At 37.4% G+C, this 19,482-nt stretch overlaps 1 protein-coding gene across 1 annotated transcript in view; it reads right to left on the bottom strand.

The window, feature by feature from the left end:
• The window catches only part of IL1RAPL2 (interleukin 1 receptor accessory protein like 2), a 1,151,998-nt gene that overhangs the window by 1,027,772 nt on the left and 104,744 nt on the right, over positions 1–19,482 (bottom strand). The window lies entirely within an intron of this gene.

Raw genomic sequence — 19,482 nt, 5'->3', positions numbered from 1 at the left:
ATCAAGACCTTCATAAATGATATTTCCTCTGCCAGGAACACATGGGACCCATTGTTGGTGATCTGTATCCCTGACATCAGGAAAATAAGTCAGAGGAGAAGCACAGAGTCCAATAAGGGAGAATTATAAACAAACTGTTTGAACCAAATACAGCAATGCCACAGAATTCTCTTCCAACACTAGCATCTTCATCCCAAACTATGAGTAGTCTCTGCCCCTTCTGGAAGAAAATTTGATGTCACCATAATTCCCCATATTTATGGGATAATTTGGATTAAAATCTGTTCTAATAGGAACTAGATTGGGCCCAGAAACCTGAAGTCACTCTGAGCTCCCCACCAGTAAGCCAAGCTTATCTGCATCTTACAAGGTTAACATTGTAGCAGGCAGCATAGTAGTGGAAGTTTAGAGGCTTATGGAACTTGGTTTGAATCCTTACTCTAACACTTACTAGGTGTGCGACTTTGGGCAAATAAATTAACTGCTCTGAGCTTAGTATTCTTATTTATAAATGTAGATAACTCCTCATAGGGTAGTTGTGAAGATTAAGTGATATGATTCATTTCAGTGCTCAACACAATGTCTGGTACACAGTAAGTGCTCAATAAAAGTAAACTACTATTTTGATTAGTGCAATTATCTTTACCTTGGTCCTTTGGTCCTGGGTCACAATTCAGGCTCATTCATTCATAGAACACTTATAAATCACTTACATTTTGTTAGATGTTGGTGATACAGAAGAGGATAAGATATGATTCTGTACTTGGTTTACAGTTTGGTGAGGGAAACAACCATATACACAACTAACAATATTATTATTAGTTTCATAAAAAAATATTTTACCAAGTAACCTGGAACACATTCTGTGGTAAAGGAAACATACAAAGAGCTATGAGCACAGGACAAGGCATAAAGCTTTACTGGTCAAAGGAGTCCAGGAGAGAAAGGGTGGAAGGTCAAAAATACCCAGCTGTTCACACAAATAAACTATACAAATCCCTGTCCTATGGATAATGGATTGATTGGTGTACCTACATCTTCAAAAGACAGTATTCCATACCTCGGTTTAAAGTAGTCTTAAGAGAGCAAGAATGAGCCACAAGAAAACTAACTGCTTAGGACATTTCCAGGATATGCTAGCTTCCTTGGAACTAGAAAAAAATTGGGTAAAATCTTTGGACGCAGGTGGGACCAGGGATGGCACAGGAGAACTATGATCACCTGGACATTACCCCCAAAGCTTCTAGAGTTAGAGAACACTTGCCCATATGTTTTCTATTCAATGCCTATAAATTTTATTGATCTTCTAAAATACTTCTCCATAATACCAAACTCAAACCTGTCAACCTTCCTTCATAATTTATAAGTTCAAGCAAACACTGAGCTCGTAATCCCTTGCTTCAATTCCAAGGCTTTTCTTTTTCTCTTTTATAGACAAACTCTCATTAAAGCTTTTGCTAATAAATCAGGAGTCTCACAAATCTCACAGAAGGGGTTCAGTGATACTAGAGAAGGCCACACACACATGCATTTCCTTGGCCACTCCTCTGCCTGACCACAAAAGCAAGTATATAGCATATAAAGCATTAAGGCAACTTCAAGTAGGAATTAAACACATTGAAATCTCCACATATTCTTCAGAAGAAATTAATGTAGGATAACTTTACCCTTTATTTACAAAATACTCTTGGATAAACCTTAATCATTCAGTTTGAAGCAATCAGGGTGAGCCTGGAGAAAACCAAATAGTGAAGGTTTTGCTTTTGTTTTGTTTTATTCTTGTTTTGTTTTATGTTTTTGTTATAAAAGCTATAAGTGCTTTCTTCCCTTTCTTCCTGACATGTCTTTGTGATTAAGGAAATGTGTATCCATTAGAAATTCTGAGTCTTTGGGGCGCCTGGGTGGCGCAGTCGGTTAAGCGTCCGACTTCAGCCAGGTCACGATCTCGCGGTCCGTGAGTTCGAGCCCCGCGTCAGGCTCTGGGCTGATGGCTCGGAGCCTGGAGCCTGTTTCCGATTCTGTGTCTCCCTCTCTCTCTGCCCCTCCCCCGTTCATGCTGTGTCTCTCTCTGTCCAAAAATAAATAAAAAACGTTGAAAAAAAAAAAGAAATTCTGAGTCTTTAATGCAGCAAGCAGATGTTTGTGTTCTTTAAAGGTAGTCAGTCAACATCATTTACTGCTCACCTTCTGTTTACAAAGGCACTTCCTGACATCATGAGGATATTTCAGTCTATATAATGTGACAAAATAAACATACATGATAGGACTTAAGACCAGTTACGGAAAATATGTCAGCAAAAGCAAATGTCTGTATGAACTGTGTCTAGAAGTACTGAGGGTACATAGGGCATTTGAATCAAGTTTTAAAGGACGAGTTGAATATGTTTTAATGTAGAGAACTAGAATAAAGCGGGGATAAATAGGGAGGAGTACATGCAAATTTTGCAGACCAGCAGTTATATTTGTAGCCTAAATATTTTCCAAAACTTTTTGTTACCATTACCTTCTGAGGAAAGAACTTTCTGACATTAGCCATAGACATTAGTCTATGTCTATGTCTATGTCATTAGTGTATGTCTATGTCTTTCTGACATTAGTCATAGACTAATGTCACATTGTATGCCACTGTAAGACTTCATATAGTTTACAAAGACTTAAAATTTGTATTATGCACGCAGAAGACATTACCAACTGGAACCATTTGTAGTTGTACAATTAACCCATATTAAGAAAAATTAACCCTCTGTATTTATCAAGATAATGTGGATTGTTTATGCTAGATAGATAGTAAATAGTAAATACTTATTTGGACAATTCTATAAGGACATTCATTTATCTAATGCACCTTCTTTTTTATGTTTTTATCTAAATTTCAGTTAGTTTGTATACACTGTAGTGTATATAGTTTCAGGTGTAGAATTTAGTAATTCAACACTTCCATACAACACCCAGTTCTCATCACAAGTACACTTCTTAATCCCCATCATCTATTTCACCCATATTCCCACCCACCTCCCTTCTGTTAACCATCAGTTTGTTCTCTATAGTTAAGTCTGTTTCTTGGTTTATCCCTCTCTCTCTTTACCCCCACATTGCTTACTTGTTTTCTTACTTAAATTCCACATATGAGTGAAAACAGATGGTATTTTTCTTTCTCTGACTTCACTTAGCATAATATTCTCTAATCCATTTGCAAGATTTCATTCTTTTTTGTCTAATATTCCATTGTGTGTATGTGTATGTATGTGTGTGTGTGTGTGTATATATATATATATATATATATATATAACTATACCCTAGAATATATATATATATATATACGCATGCTTATGAACATTTAGGCTGTTCCATAACTTGGCTATTATAGATAAGGTTGCTACAAACATGGTGGTGCATGCATCCTTTAAAAGAGTATGGTACTGGCACAAAAATAGACACATAGATCAATAAAACAGAATAGAAAACCCAGAAATGAACCTACAACTATATGGTCAATTAATCTTCAATGATGCAGGAAAGACTATCCAATGGGAAAAAGTCTCTTCAATAAATGGTGTTGGGAAAACTGGACAGCAACACACAAAAGAATGAAACTGGACCACTTTCTTACACCATACACAAAAATAAATTCAATATGGATTAAAGACATAAATGTGAGACCTGAAGCCATAAAAACCCTAGAAGAGAACACAGGCAGTAACCTCTTTCACATTGGCTGTAGCACATTCTTTCTAGATATGTCTCCTGTGGCAAGGGAACCAAAAGCAAAAATATACTATTGGGACTTCATCAAGATAAAAAGCTTCTTTGCAGAAAAGGAAACAATCAACAAAACTAAAAAGCAAACTATAGGATGAGAGAAGATATTTGCAAATGGCATATCTGATAAAGTGCTAGTATCCAAAATGTATAAAGAACTGGAGCACCTGGGTGGCTCAGTAGGTTAAGTGTCCAGCTTTGGCTTAGGTCATGATCTCATTGTTCCTGAGTTTGAGCCCTGCATCAGGCTCTGTGTTGACATCTCAGAGCCTGGAGCTTGCTTCAGTTTGTGTGTGCGTCTCTCTCTCTTGCTTTCCCCTGCTCACGCTCTGTATCTCTCTATCAAAAATAAACAAACATTAACAAGATGAACACGAAAAAAAATGAACACGAGACATGAATAGACATTTCTCCAAAGAAGACGTACAGATGGCCAACAGACACATGAAAAGATGTCCAACATCACTGATGATCAGGGATATACAAATCAAAACTACAATTAGATATCACCTCACACCTGTAATAATGGCTAAAAACAACAACACAAGAAACAACAGGTGTTGGCAAGGATGTGGGGAAAGGGCAACACTCTTGCACTATTGGTGGTAATGCAATCTGGTACAGCCACTATGGAAAACAGTATGGAGTTTCCTCAAAAAAGTTAAAAATAAAACTACCCTACAATCCAGCAATTGCAATACTAGTGCAAATTATACTCAAATAATACAAAAATATTCAATGCACATTCTTGACTTCATAGGACTATTTTATTTTTTTTCAACGTTTTTTTTTTTTATTTTTATTTTTTTATTTTTGGGACAGAGAGAGACAGAGCATGAACGGGGGAGGGGCAGAGAGAGAGGGAGACACAGAATCGGAAACAGGCTCCAGGCTCCGAGCCATCAGCCCAGAGCCTGACGCGGGGCTCGAACTCACAGACCGCGAGATCGTGACCTGGCTGAAGTCGGACGCTTAACCGACTGCGCCACCCAGGCGCCCCTTCATAGGACTATTTTAAATTCATCATTGGAATGTGTCACTAAATATTTTTAACATGCATGGTTACTCAATGGACTCTGAGAATTTTCCCAGAGACATCAGTGGCTGCTACATACAGAGCTTTTGGAACATTCTTGATAGTGGTTCATGAGGAAAAAAGGCATAGAAAACAGAATTACAACCTGTGTCACTAGAGAACTTTGCATATGGAATACTCAAAAGTTTTATGAACTGTGGGGATGAAGTATCTAATTCTGGAATCAAACCACCTGAGCTAGAATTCTGACTTTGCCATTTAGTAGCTACATGACATGGGTCACTTGACCCCTGTGTCTCAGTTTCCTCAACTGCAAAATGGAACTAATACAGTAATCCATCCCCCGTTATCCAAGGAGGGTATGTTCTAGGACCCCCAGTGAATGCCTAAAACCACAGGTAGTACCCAACCCTATATATGTTTTTTTCCTACACATACACACCTATCATAAAGTTTAATTTATAAATTAACAGGCACAGTAAGTGATTAATAATAACTAATAATAAAATAGAATAATTATAACTATATAATGTAGTAAAAGGCATATGGATGTTGTCTCTCTCTCTCTCTCTCTCTCAAAATATCTTGTTCTGTACTCACCCTTCTTGCGATGATGTGAGATGATAAAATGCCTACATGGTGAGGTAAAAAGGGGTAAATAACATTGTGACATACTGTTAGGCTATTTACTGACCTTCTGACGATACATTTGCTTCTGCACTGCAGTTTACTGTAGGTAAGTAAAACCACAGAAAGCAAAGCTGCAGATAATGGGAAGACTACGGTACTGGTACCTACAATGCAGCATTGGTGTGAGGATTAAATAAATGTATGTAGAGCATTCAGCACCATGTCTGCCACACAATAAGGAGAACTTTGAGGTGAATACTACTGCTGTAGGGAGAGGAAAGATAAACACAATGAAATGAGAAGTTAAAAGCTCAACTTTCTTGAACCCCTAAGAAAGGCACTGTTTTTATACTCAGTTCCTTGATTACAGCCAAATCCATCAACAAGTCTATGTTCATCAACAAATTGTAACTGCCAGCTACTATCTACACTAGAGGAATCTTCATACTTCAAAGGATTTTTTTAAATAAATAATGAGAAGCATTGATGATATTTGTCTCATACACAGATAAGACCAGACTGACAAGCTTCAGTTATAACAGATAAAAAGAGCCACATAAAGGCCTGGGGCAATATTAGGTGTCAAAGAGGAGCTGTGAATTTGATGACTATGGTGTTACAGTAAACCTGTCAACTGTCTATCCCCACTCTTTTGTTCAAGTGAAGACCCTAGAAAGCCACCTTTTACACCAAGTGACCCTATCCTACACAATCACTGATGTCACAAACAAGGGTAATTACTGATCCCACATCAGCCATTGCAAGTACGGTCAGGAACTAATGACAAACAACCTGGTTTGATTCTAATTATCCCTTTTGGAAATGTGAACAGGGTACTACAAAGATAATCTTGAGAGATGAAGTTGAAAAGATAATTTAAAAAATGCCATAAGGCAAAACTAAAGTCATGAGGAAATTATGGTCAAGAGAAAACTGTGATGACCAAAAAATATATGAGTAAGCAGAAAATGGGTTGGAGAGAAAAATACACACACACACACACACACACACACACACACAGAGTAAAAGAATAGAAAACCAATTTACAAGAGGAGAGAATGAAAACGGATCCTCTGAAATTACCTACTCCGATGTACAGGTCTCTGAATCTTCCCTGGATTCTGAATTCTCTTCCAGTTCTAATTTCTTTTTTTTTAATTTTTTAATGTTTATTTATTTTTGAGAGAGAGAAAGAGAGAGAGAAAACATGACTGGGGGAGGGACACAGAGAGAGAGGGAGACACAGAATCTGAAACAGGCTCCAAGCTCTGAGCTGCCAGCACAGAGCCCAATGAGGGGCTCCAACTCGGGAATGATAAGATCATGACCTAGGCCAAGGTCGGATGCTTAACCAACTGAGCCACCCAGGCACCCCTCCACTTCTAATTTCTAAGTAGCCCAACACTACTATTGCTTTTTCTTCCTCTAGCAGCTCAGCACCATTGCTGATGTCAGAAAACAGTTCTTAAAAATTCTGTGGCCTTAAGGAATTAAATTCACCTCACTGTACCTTAGGTTATATTTTATTTTTTTAAATTTATTTAACGTTTATTTATTTTTGAAAGACAAAGAGTGACAGAGCACAAGCGGGAGAGGGGTAGAGCGAGAGGGAGAAACAGAATCTGAAGTAGGCTCCAGGCTCTGAGCTGTCAGCACAGAGCCTGACGTGGGGCTCAAACTCACAGCCTGCAAAGTCATGACCTGAGCCAAAGTCGGGCACATAACCACTGAGCCACCAGGAGCCCCAAGTACCTTAGGTTATCTAATTGAAAAATGAGGATAATATTTGTACCAATTATCTTTTTGCCTTGAGTATTGTCTAAGCACAAAGCCTCCCAAAAGGAGAATATATTTCCCAGTCACACTTACCACCAGCTGTGGCTATATGACTAAGTTCTCATTAATGGCTTGTGAGCAAAAGTGATGTATACAACTGTCTCATCACTTTCCTGAAATAAAATTTGTCACACCAAACTCACTCTTTTCCCTTCCCACAATCTGGAAAGAAAACATGACAGAAACCATGTTCACAAGGACAGTGCCCTAGAATAGAGGCTGGCAAACATTTTATGTAGTGTGCCATATTGCAAATAGTTTAGACTTTGTGGTCCACAAGGTCTCTGTCAAAACTACTTAATTCTGGGGTGCTTACATGGTTCTGTTGGTTAAGCATGGACTCTTGATTTAGATTCAGGTCATGATCTCACAGTTTGTGAGTTCAAGCCATGCATTGGGCTCCACACTAACAGTGTGGAGCCTGCTTGAGATTCTCTCTCTCTGCCCCTCCCCAGCTTGGTCTTGGTCTCGGTCTCTCTCTCTCTCTCTCTCTCTCTCAAAATAAATAAATACATAAAAATAAAACTACTCAAGTTTGCTGTTGTAGTGCCCAAGCAGCCATAGATGATATGTAATGGAATAGTGGTAGCTACATTCAAATAAAACTTCATTTATAAAAGCAGGCAACAAGCTAGATTTGGCCTGCCAGACATAATTTATCAATCTCTGGTCTAGAAGATGCTGAAACAACAAAGGAAGGTACCTGGATCCTTGAACTACCTAATGAAGCACAACTGCACAACCTGCCTAAACCAGCTATACTGAAATGAGAGATAAAAGAAGGGAGGGGGCACCTGGGTGGCTCAGTCGGTTAAGCAACCGACCTTGGCTTGGGTCATGATCTCACAGTCTGTGAGTTCAAGCCCTGGGTTGGGCTCTGTGCTGACAGCTCAGAGCCTGGAGCCTGCTTCAGATTCTTTGTCTCCCTTTCCTTCTGCCCCTCCCCTGCTTATGCTCAGTTTCTCTTGCTCTCAAAAATAAATAAAACATAAAAAATAATTTAAAAAAAGAAGGGAGGAGGAAGGAAGATAAAGAGGGGGGAAAGAGGGAGGAAAAAGGAAAAGAGGGAGAGAAATAGAGAAACTGAGAGATTTCCATCTCACTTAAGCCGTTCTAGTTTGGGGTCTCTTATAGTGGCATATCCCTTATTAACTAATATATGTCTCTTCCTGAGACCTGGTTTTCAAGCAGTTTTTGGGTCACAACGGACACAGATATTTGTTATAAATAATCCATTACTCAAGGTACCTTGAATGAGCCATCCACAACCCAAAGCACCTAATCATTTATTTTAGTTCTATGAAAAATGCTGTTGGTATTTTGATAGTGATTGCATTGAATATGTAGATTGCTTTGGGTAGTATGGGCATTTTAACAATATTAATTATTCCAAAACACAAGCATGGAATATCTTTCTATTTGTTGTATTATGTTGTCTTTAATTTCTTTCATCAGTGTTTTCAGAATACAGGTCTTTAACACCCTTGGTTAACTTTATTCCTAGGTATTTTACTTTTTGTTGTTGTTGTTGGTACAACAGTTAAATGGGATTGTTTTCTTAATTTCTTTTTCTGCTACTTCACTGTTCATGTATACAAATGCCACAGATTTCTATATATTAATTTTGTATCCTGAAACTTTACTGAATTTATCAATTCTAATAGTTTTTAGTGAAGTCTTTAAGTTTTTCTATATACACAATCATGTCATCTGAAAATAGCGACAGTTTTATTACTTCCTCACTAATTTGAGTGCCTTTTATATTGTCCTCTTGTCTGATTGCTGCAGCTAGGACTTCCAGTGAACAATTCCAGTGCAATAAAATTGGATATCCTAGTCTTGATCTTACAGAAAAGCCTCTCATTTTTCCCCATTGAGAATGATGTTAGCTGTGGATTTTTCATAAATGACTTTTATTATGTTGAGGTAAGTTCCCTCGAATGTGCTTTATTGAGAATTTATAACATAAATGGATATTGTATTTTGTAAATAATACTAAAATTGGTATGAAACCATAAAAGACTCTGAATGACTACCTCAGTCTTGAGAAACAAGAATGAAGCTGGAGATATCACAATCTCAGATTCAAGATATACTACAAAGCCATAGTAATCAAAACAGTATGGAACTGGCACAAAAATAGACACAAAGAAATCATCAACAAAATGAAAATGCAACCTACTGAATGGGAGAAGATATTTGCAAATGGTATATCAGGTAAGGGATTAATATTCAAAATATATAACGAACTTACACAACTCAACACCCCAAAAACAGTCTGGTTCAAAAATGGGCAGAGAACCTGAATGGACATTTTTCCAAAGAAGATATACAGATGAAAAGACAGATGACAGACACATGAAAAGATGCTCAACATCACAATCATTAGGGAAATGCAAATCAAAACCACAAAGAGATATCACATTAACACCTGTCAGAATGGCTAGAAATAGCAAGTGAAAACAAGAAATAGCAAGTGTTGGCAAGAATGTGGAAAAAAAGGAATCCTTGTGCGCTAATCATGGGAATGTAAATTGGTGCAGCCACTGTGGAAAACAGCATAGAGTTTCCTCAAAAAATTAAAAATAGAAATTTCATATGATTTAGCAATGCTACTATTTACCCAAAGAAAATGAAAACACAAATTTCAAAAGATATATGCACCCCTGTGTTTATTGCAGCATTATTTATAAAAGCCAAGATATGGAAGCAACCCGTGTCCATTGATAGATAAATGGATACACACACACACACACACACACACACACACACACAGGACTCTTTTCAGCCATAAAAAGAATGAGGTCTTGCCATTTATAACAATACGGATGGATTAGAGGGTATTATGTTAAGTGAAAGAAGTCAGACAGAAAAAGACAAATACCATACGATTTCACTTATACATGGAATCTAAAAAACAAATGAACAAAAAAATAAACAAACAAAATTACTATCTCATACAGAGAACTAAGGGTTGCCAGAGGAGAGGTATGTGGTAGGATAGGTGAGATAGATAAAGGGGATTAAGAGGTAAAAACTTACAGTTATAAAAATAAATAAATCACAAAGGTGAAAAGTACAGCATAGTGAATATAGCCAATAATATTGTAATAACATTGGTTGGTGACAGATGGTGACTACACTTATTATGGTAAGCACTGAATAATGTATAGAATTGTTGAACCAACATGTTGTATACCTGAAACTATTATAACAATATATATTCATTATACTTTATTTTTAAAAAAAGAACCTAATTAGAACAGGTGTCTGAGAGAACAGGCCTACCAGGAATCTTGGACAAATATTACAAAAGCTGGCACTAAATTTGCACTTGCTCAAATATTCTTTTTCTGAAAACTTTTTTGACCCTCCTATTATGATTGAGATGAAGGAAGAGAGAGAAAACTTAACAACCATAGTAGGGTTTTTTTTTGGTCAATCTAGTTATCTTATGATATTTTACCATGGACATGAGACACGGGAGCCTTGTGGCAAATTTTAACTTTAAAAATGAGGCCAATAATACTGCAACAGGGCCATTAAGCAACTGCAACTCATATCTTTGCACAGAAGAACATGTCTGTGGTAAGTAGCTTCTAAAATAGTCCCAAGTGATCCTTGCCTCCTGATATTCATATCCTTATATAATATTATCCTCTCCTCTTTGGGTGTGGGTTGTTTCTTTTGAGCATAGCTAGACCTAGTGAGTTGTTTCTAAGGAGCAGTATATGGTAAAAGTGATGAGACATGATTTCTGAGATCAGTTGACAAAAGACTATGATTCTGTCTTACTGTAACTCTCTTTCTCCCTTGCTTGCTCAGTTTGATGAAGTCAACTGCCATATTGTAAGTTCCCCTATGGAAAGGCCTATGTGGCAAGTAATAGAGGGTGACCTCAGGCCAACAACCAGCAAGGAACTGATGCCCACAGTCAAAAACCTATTAGGAACTGAATTCTGCCAACCATCATGTGAGTGAACTTAGAAGTGGATCACTCCCCAGTTAAGTGTTGAGATGACTGGAGTCCTGGCCAACACCTGGATTGCAGCCAATGAGAAACCCTGTAGCAGAGTACCTGGCTAAATCATAACTCAGTGCCTATTCTGCAGAAACTGTGCAATAATAAGTGTGCATTGTTTAAAAAAATTTTTTGGAGTAATGTCTTATGTACCAATAGATAGCTTATACAATTTCTGTTTATGAATTTCAGGTAGTTTGGGTCAGATGCACCTTCCATAACATCTAGAATTCAATCGTCCTAGCTGATAATGACACTCTACTGGGAACTGCCTGGTTAACCTGGCTGCATCTCACACTAATCTATAAGCTCCAAAATGAAAAGAACTGTATCTGTCTTTCCCACTGTTGCATCTCTGACCATAACAAAATGACTATTGACAATATTGACTTGAATTAATGGATGAGTGGTTAGGTGAGTGGGTGGATGGATGAACAAATGAAACCACAAAGGCAACTGGCACCATGTGGTTTGTGAAATGTTGCTTAGGGAGCCTTGTACAAAAATAACAAAACCATCTTTTTATTTCACTGTTTCCTTCCTCAAATTCCTATAAATCTCAGCTCAGTGAACCACTTTAAGTCACAAGTTCAGTTCAATGGACCGTGAAGAATAAAACCTATGAAAGAGCAGAACTGAAGGAGGCCTAAAATAAAAAGTAGTATGTTCTCCAGAAAGCACATCTCTTGTCTTTTAAAGGGTGGCATATACTAAAACCTTATTTATCTCTAACTCAATAAACATTCCGATCACTTTATAGAGCTGTTTAGGCAAATGATCCTAGCTCATGCCGGGACCCCTCATTTATATTGTGTATCTTCCTAGCATATTGCATTATTAACAGTACTGAAAACTGAATTCTGCCTTAAATGTGTTAGGAGAGCTCATTATTTAAAGGAAACACATGATGTGTCCTCTAATACAACAAATAATTTAGTTACATGGCTCATAAATTTAGATTTCTACACCTGTAACTTTTTCTTTCTTATAAATCCAAATTTTCATATATCAAGTTTAGTTAAAGCAGTGAAATATGTGATTCTTCTAGGACAGAGAGACTGAAAAGTCAAGTAGATGGTATGTCAAACCCATCCTATAAGTCACCTATAAGTCCACCACTTGCTGGAATCACTGCAAGTCAGACCCATTCAGAACCAGCTCTGCCCATGGCAAATAAATAAAAGGAGTTCTAGGAGGTCTAGCTACTGGTCTATCCCTGACTACATACTTCAGTTCCTCCTCTGTGAAGAAGTTACTACATAGAACTTCAGGTCCTGTACAGTCCCATTTCCTTCCCTCTGAATTCCAGTGTTGGTTAACTATTTAAAGCCCTGTGTTTCCTGCTGTTTGAAACCTCTAAATTTCCAACCCTTTCTTAGATGGATAATAGGCATGTAGTTTCTACCTTTAGTTAATGATACTTGCACCTATCTGTACCATGAACTGTAGCAGTGAAGTACGACTCACTGTTTCTCAAACTTTAATGTTCATAAAAATGCAGATTCAGAGATAACAGATCTTAGAAGTGTCCTGAAAGCCTGCATTTCTAATAAGCTCCCTATTGATGTCAGTGTTGCTGATATTTGAGTACCAAAGTTGTAGTAACAAAACAATATCTTACTGATAGAACATCTAGGTTCTTCAATAATTTGGTTACACCAGCTATTTAACCTTGGACAACTTACTACACTAAGTCTCTCTCTGTTTTAAAAATGGAAATGATAATTCCTTTGCTGTCATCACAATTAACTACTTGGGTTTGGAATCCAGCTCTCCTATGAAATAGCTCTGTAACTCTGGATAGGTTAAACTTCCTGCTCTTCAGTGGACAAAAGCAGTACATACTTCATAGGGCTTTTGTGAAGTTTCAATGAATTAATACAGATAAAGTACTCAGAAGAGTGCCTGAAACACAGCAATCCCTAATTATTATTATCTGCCCTTCACATAGTTCAGTTTGATATTATTCCATTATTCAGAAAAGGGATTTTCATTGGACCTGATATATCTACCTAGTCTACCTAGCTGCTATCCACACCATGAGTCTGATGCTAGGCCACATGTTAGATTCATCACAAATCCCCTGATCCCAAAGTCTAACACTTTTTCATCTCAAAGTCATCCCTTACTCATTTTACTTTCATTTCATATAGACCATTAGCCACACACGAGCAAATATATGTTATGATAAAGGATTCTAGTTCTTCAGCTGACAGCATTCATAGAAATGCTAAGGAAACATACACACACACACACACACACACACACACACTGCAAGAGAATCCGGACTTTAGAAAGAAATCATATTTTATGCTTTTCATCTTGTTCATCTAACTCAACAGAAGATTTTCTCCACCTGGGGTTCAAGATTATCTTCCCTCAGAACCTCCAGAAGTCAAGAAGACCTCATGCCTTTTTGCCAATTAGCACCAAAGGAGAGTGGATGGTCATATAAGCTAGGTCATGCCATCGCCTGCAAGCAAAAGAATAATCTCACTGCAGACCTTGCAGCCCAAATATTACCACCTAACATACTTCCTGGGGGCAGAGGCAGCATATAATGGCAGAAGTAGCAGATCAAAAATCCATTCAATGGATTGCTGGGTAACATTGAAAATTCAGCTAAAGCTAGATATTATCTGTTTATAATGGCACCAACTCATATTTTTGAGGGATCAGGGTTGCAGAGAGCTGCTCATTAAAGCAATTTACTGATGACGCTTTCAACCTTTTCAATACGGTCATTCTCTGTCAGAATCATTTCAGTTTAACTTGTCTAGCCCCTGCTGATAAGGACAATTAGTTTAGGGAAAAGGATTGTGTAAGTAGGGTCTATTCTAAATTTTAGCTAATTTCTCAAGCTCTGTTCTTCCATTTCTCCTTTTCTCTCAGCTGGCTGACCTTACCTCCAACTTAAGTTACAAAATGGAAACCACTTTGACTTCCAGTCACCAAAACTAACTTAAACTGTGTCTTCCCTCAACCTTTCCTCCCTCCCTACTGTTAAAACAAAAACGATGTCTCCACTCTTTTTAGCATTTCCTTCTGAGCTCTGGACCCCAATCCCTTCTGCCTTCTCAGGATTCTTACTTCATTCATTATCCCCTTCATTCCTGGATATTCAAAATCTCCCTTCCATTTTCAAAAAGTTCCCCAGGGTATGAGCAGAAATGAAACATGGCTGACTAGAAAGAAACTGGACTGAGTGTCCAGCAGACCATGAAAATTTCAGAAGGTACGCAGAGATATCAAACAGAATAGATTGTACAGAACAGTCCAGAATAGCAAAATACTTAAGTTCCAGGCCAGAGCATTTGATTAGTCTTGGTAGCACTAGCAAATAGGACTCGTAAATGGTCAGGCTATTGGTCCTGTGCCCCTTTTCTACTACCTGCGGGGGTGGGGGTGGTGGTGGCTCTAAGTGCAAAGGTGTTAACCACAATCTGAAGAGATCAAAGACCTAAAAATTAATTCTGCTTCTGAATAAGAGTGAGGAGAGGCAGGAATTTCCACCAATTTCTTATTGAAAAATTCTGAGAATCAAAAGAAAGGCTTGCAAGAATTCTGGTCCTGACAAGTGTGTGTGTCTTTGGTATGCATTACTCTGCGTTGCTTGGTTACATATGGTTTATAAAATCAGAGACAATAGTGTCGTCTTTTCCACAGAGATGCATATGAGGTTTCTCCCAAATGCAAATATGTTTAATATCCCCAACAGGGTGAGAACAGTTGGGGATATAAAAATGAAAGACAATTTTAGTTTTGGCAAGATTGGCTAGACAGTTCTTTCAGAGTCATTATGAGCTATTACTGCCTACATTACAGAAACAATCCACAGAAGCCAAACTTTGGCTACTTAATTAGAACATATGGAAGCTGCTCTAATATTGCAGGAGCTGTATTGTCAAGGCAGAGCTAAACCAGGAAAAAAAAAAGGTTCCCATATTACAACCCTAAAAACTAGACCATTGAACATTCTATGGCTTAGTTAACCTTTTCGAAAACAGAAAATTTCCCCAGTAAAAGGATGACCTGGATTCATTTCCACCACAAGGTGCTTCTGATAACAAAAGGGAATCCTCTGAATATAGGAAATTTAAATATATGATTAAAGAACAGCTCACACATCTGTGTGTTTTATTCCAGCCAAGATACCACCATGTGTCAGTCCCTTTCTGTAAATGCTCCTTGATAAAGGTGACCCAGCATGCAGCAAACTCCAAACTAATATCCAGTACTTGACAAGTAACTTTAGAATGAGGGTTATTTCAGACCCTCTCAGCGTAAATGCAAACCTACTGGACCCTCAAGTGAGGCCTTAAAAAATAAACCTGGTGTATATAGAAGAAAGAGAGGTTCTAAGTAGAAGTAACAGAAAGAGGAAACACACAGACAGAACAATGAGATATTGAAAAGCATCTAGCCAACCTTGCCATTTTTTCCAGTGGTTCAGTTGTTTCCTATCACATATACAACGGCAGGAACACACCCAGCTCATCAATGGATGACGATAATATAGATATAGAAAATCTTCATGCTTACATGCTAAATTTTCAAAAAGTTTTAGGATATACAGATACACAAGAATCCTTTGTATTCTTCAAAGGTCTCAAAAGAGTCTGACAAAGCCTGCCTCTACTGTAGCAATATTCCCACAGAATTTTGTTCTAAACTCTGTTATAGCTATAACTGAATTTTATTATAATTTTTTGAATCTCTCTATAGAAAAAAATAGTGCATATCTCCAGATAGAGTCTACATCTTATTTATCACCACCTTTTTAGTGCCTAGACTATTTCTGCCTATTGAATTAGTGAACAAATTAATGCCATTTGCCCATATTATAAAGGGAAATAGAGGAACCACTCATTTAAGAGATTTTCCTAAGGCAGAGAATAATACTAATAGATCTTCAGGATAGTAATGTTCTAACCAGTAATGCACAAGAAAAGAAACAAAATTCCACTGCAAACTTGTGGAATGTGGCCGTGGCCCAGCTGTTTTGCCCAGCTAACTAGGCACAGTTTCTTCTTCTGTAAAATAGGGTCATCTGGTACTTGAGAAAGCCTAGATGTTCAGTTCCTTGTTCTGTCTGGATGAATAGTTCTGGCTCCTCAATGTACTGTTACCATTCAGACACAGGTGACTCATACAGACCACCACTAGAAAACAAAAAGATAAAGGTCAAGACCCAGTCTTGTCTTATCTATTTTGGAACAGAATTCAGGGTCTCAGAACACAGCAGTGATATCCTTGTTTCAATTCTTACTGGCAAACCTAATTCCTTTCTAGAGACTCAATACAAATGTTTATAATTCATTTTGGTTTTGAGAGAAAATACTTATGTGCTCCTCTGTCTATAAAGCTAAAACAAAGTGCATGAACTAATTTATTGTATGAAGATCCCTGTTGTCTTATTAAGGTCAAAATTTAATGGAGAGAAATGTTACTAAAATTTGTAAATATACCCAGAGAATATATTCATTTGTCTTGTCTGTAATCTAATAATAATCCAACAAAATTTTAACAAATAGATTAAGGTCCTTGTAATTTAACCAAAATGGCCATATGTCTGAGGTATTAATAAGCCTAAATTTTGCCACTGAGATGACATTGAGCATCCAATATGGTAGAGCTTTAAAAAAAATCCCAAAGCCTAATCAGGTTGGTTCTTTCATACTGATTAGTTTATGGAGGACAATAGAAGACGAAAAACTAACAGGGAGGGAATTAGGGGAAGATGGATTGATGAAGAAGCTAGGCTCTGAGGTGGCAAAAGGCAGCATCTGCCCTAAGAAATGTGATGTCCATGGAGACCATTGTAGAGCTCTGTTAAAACGGCTGATTTCATTCTTCAACCTTATTAATTAAGAGCTAGTGAATATCTTAGAACACTATAATTGCAGATCTTACAATCCACCAATCTTGGTAGGGGAAATATGCAAAAGAGACAACTACCATTCTTGCACTTTGCTTTCCAGACTGTTAAAACCCTCTACCTCTGGACCTTAACCTTACAAATGACCCAGGGCCATTGTATTGTCACAGCACCACTCTCCTGAGCAAAAGGCATAGAAAGCAGCCTGTCGGATGTCTTTCTGTCAGTGCTTGGATTCACTCCAAGACACGTTTCCTAATTCTATTTATCAGGGACAGAGGGCTATGACCAAATGTACTTCACCAAAAAAGAAGTAAAGGTCTCCTCCCAAGGGAGCTTCTTATCTAAATAAAACTAAAGGGAGCCTTAGGAATTGATAAACAGTTCATCTGGCTGCTTTCACTGAAGATGCCAGAACCAGGGATTTCTGAGAAAGGAGATGGACAAGAAAATGAAATCTTAAAGAACAGGCAAGGAGCGGAAAAGACATGAGAGTATGATGTCATTAAAACTTATTGTAGGCTTCAAGCTGGTTAAGACAGATTGGCTGAGTGAAATAAAGGAGATACAAGATTTAAAAATTACCTATTCACTACCATTTGGGACTTTTACAGCAGCTTGACAAGTATGGGATAAGAATAGAGCTGCCATACACATTGTCCTGTTTGAAGTATAGTCATGCCATTTCTGATGTCACTACTGGCTTGCTGTCAGAGAAACTCAAGCATATTTATGAAACATTTCAGTATGAATATCTTCAGCAAGGCCCTTGGAGATACTGGAATAATTTATTAACAGGTCACACATGAGAAAGCATTTGACAAGAAAAAAAGAAGAAGAAATAGTCAAATATAATTCCAAATAAACATCATTGCATTAGGCTTGGAATCTATTTCTCCCTCAAGGCAATTATCTTTGGATAAATGATTTACTGAATAAAGGCGTTATTAGAAGTCATATCTTGCTATAGACTTTTTTCATGAAAGCAAATTATTGTGACTGTTGATCATAATCTATTATTTACATTAAAATTGAAAACTGTAGACATTATCAGGCAAATTCATTCTCATAAATAATGTACCAAATAATATACAGATAGCATAGAGAATAAGAGCCAAATCATGGGCAGTTGGGATAGGTTTGTCTTATTAATGTAGTTCTTTTAACATATATTTTAAATACTTTTGAGCCCATTACCATCTGTGTGTATTCTACTTACTAATGAGCTGCAGCCTCCACGAAGGTCAGTCACTTAGCATTGATTAGTTAGATGGAGACTGCTTAATTTCCAAGCCATTAATGAGGCACATTCTCTCATTAGGTTGAATCTTCCTCTTGTTAGTGTGAGTAATCTATTAATAAGCCTTTAGCATATCATGATGAAGCCTGCTTGCCAATGAAACCACAACATGGGACAGAAACTCAATATGAGCTATATTGGCAGTGCTGTGGTACTTGGATGTAACTTATAGTATGTAACAGACACTAATAACCTCCTGGGGAGTTCCCTTTGTCTGCATTTTTCAACCCATGTTTTTTTTCTTTTCTTTTCTTTCTTTTCTTTTCTTTTCTTTTCTTTTTTTTTTTTTCTTTTGTGGAGCGGGGGGAAGTGTACTCTTCTAGGAGTGGTTCTTCTCAAAGAACTAACACTGGGCATCTTGCCCCATCCAATTATCAGGAAGTGACCTTGGGGGCTGTACACTGTACTGTCCTCCTGGTAACTCTACCTGTTCTCAGGCTCTCAAAGAGGCCTAGATGACTCAGAGAATTAGGCCAGTACCTCATTTGGTTTAAGAGCTCCATTAATGCACTCCAAGTCATGATTTACTTTGTTACAGTGCACAGTTGTTTTGTTCCACAGATCACAACTGAACTTGTAATCTGGCTTGGTAGCAATGAAAATGTGTTCCATGTGTCACAAGGAGGATCATATGAAAGAATGTATATGACACCACCACAGTCTTACATAAAAACCTGCCAACACATATTTACTGTGTGTGCTGTTGTTTTTAGATTTACAGTCTCAACATCCATAAAGGTATTTCTTCTTTAATGGGCCCTCGGGCCTAGTCTGAAGGTCAGATGCTACAAGGCTCACATGGGGCTTGGATTTCATGGCCTAAGGAAGACTTCCAAAAGGTATGCCAGGTATGCCTAATTGGGAAACAAATGTAGTGAATTATTTTGCTTTGTTACTTACTTACTTATTTATTTACTTACTTTTTCTTTGTTTACTTTGAACTAGAACTATAAAAATGTTTAAAGCTAAGAATTTTAAAAATTATTTTAATTATAAAAATTTAAATATTAAAGATTACATAA

This window comes from Neofelis nebulosa, chromosome X (assembly GCF_028018385.1).
Source record: "Neofelis nebulosa isolate mNeoNeb1 chromosome X, mNeoNeb1.pri, whole genome shotgun sequence".
NCBI classification, from domain to species: domain Eukaryota; kingdom Metazoa; phylum Chordata; class Mammalia; order Carnivora; family Felidae; genus Neofelis; species Neofelis nebulosa.
Note: the sequence above shows the minus strand (reverse complement) of the source record. Positions and strands in the feature narration are given on the sequence as shown.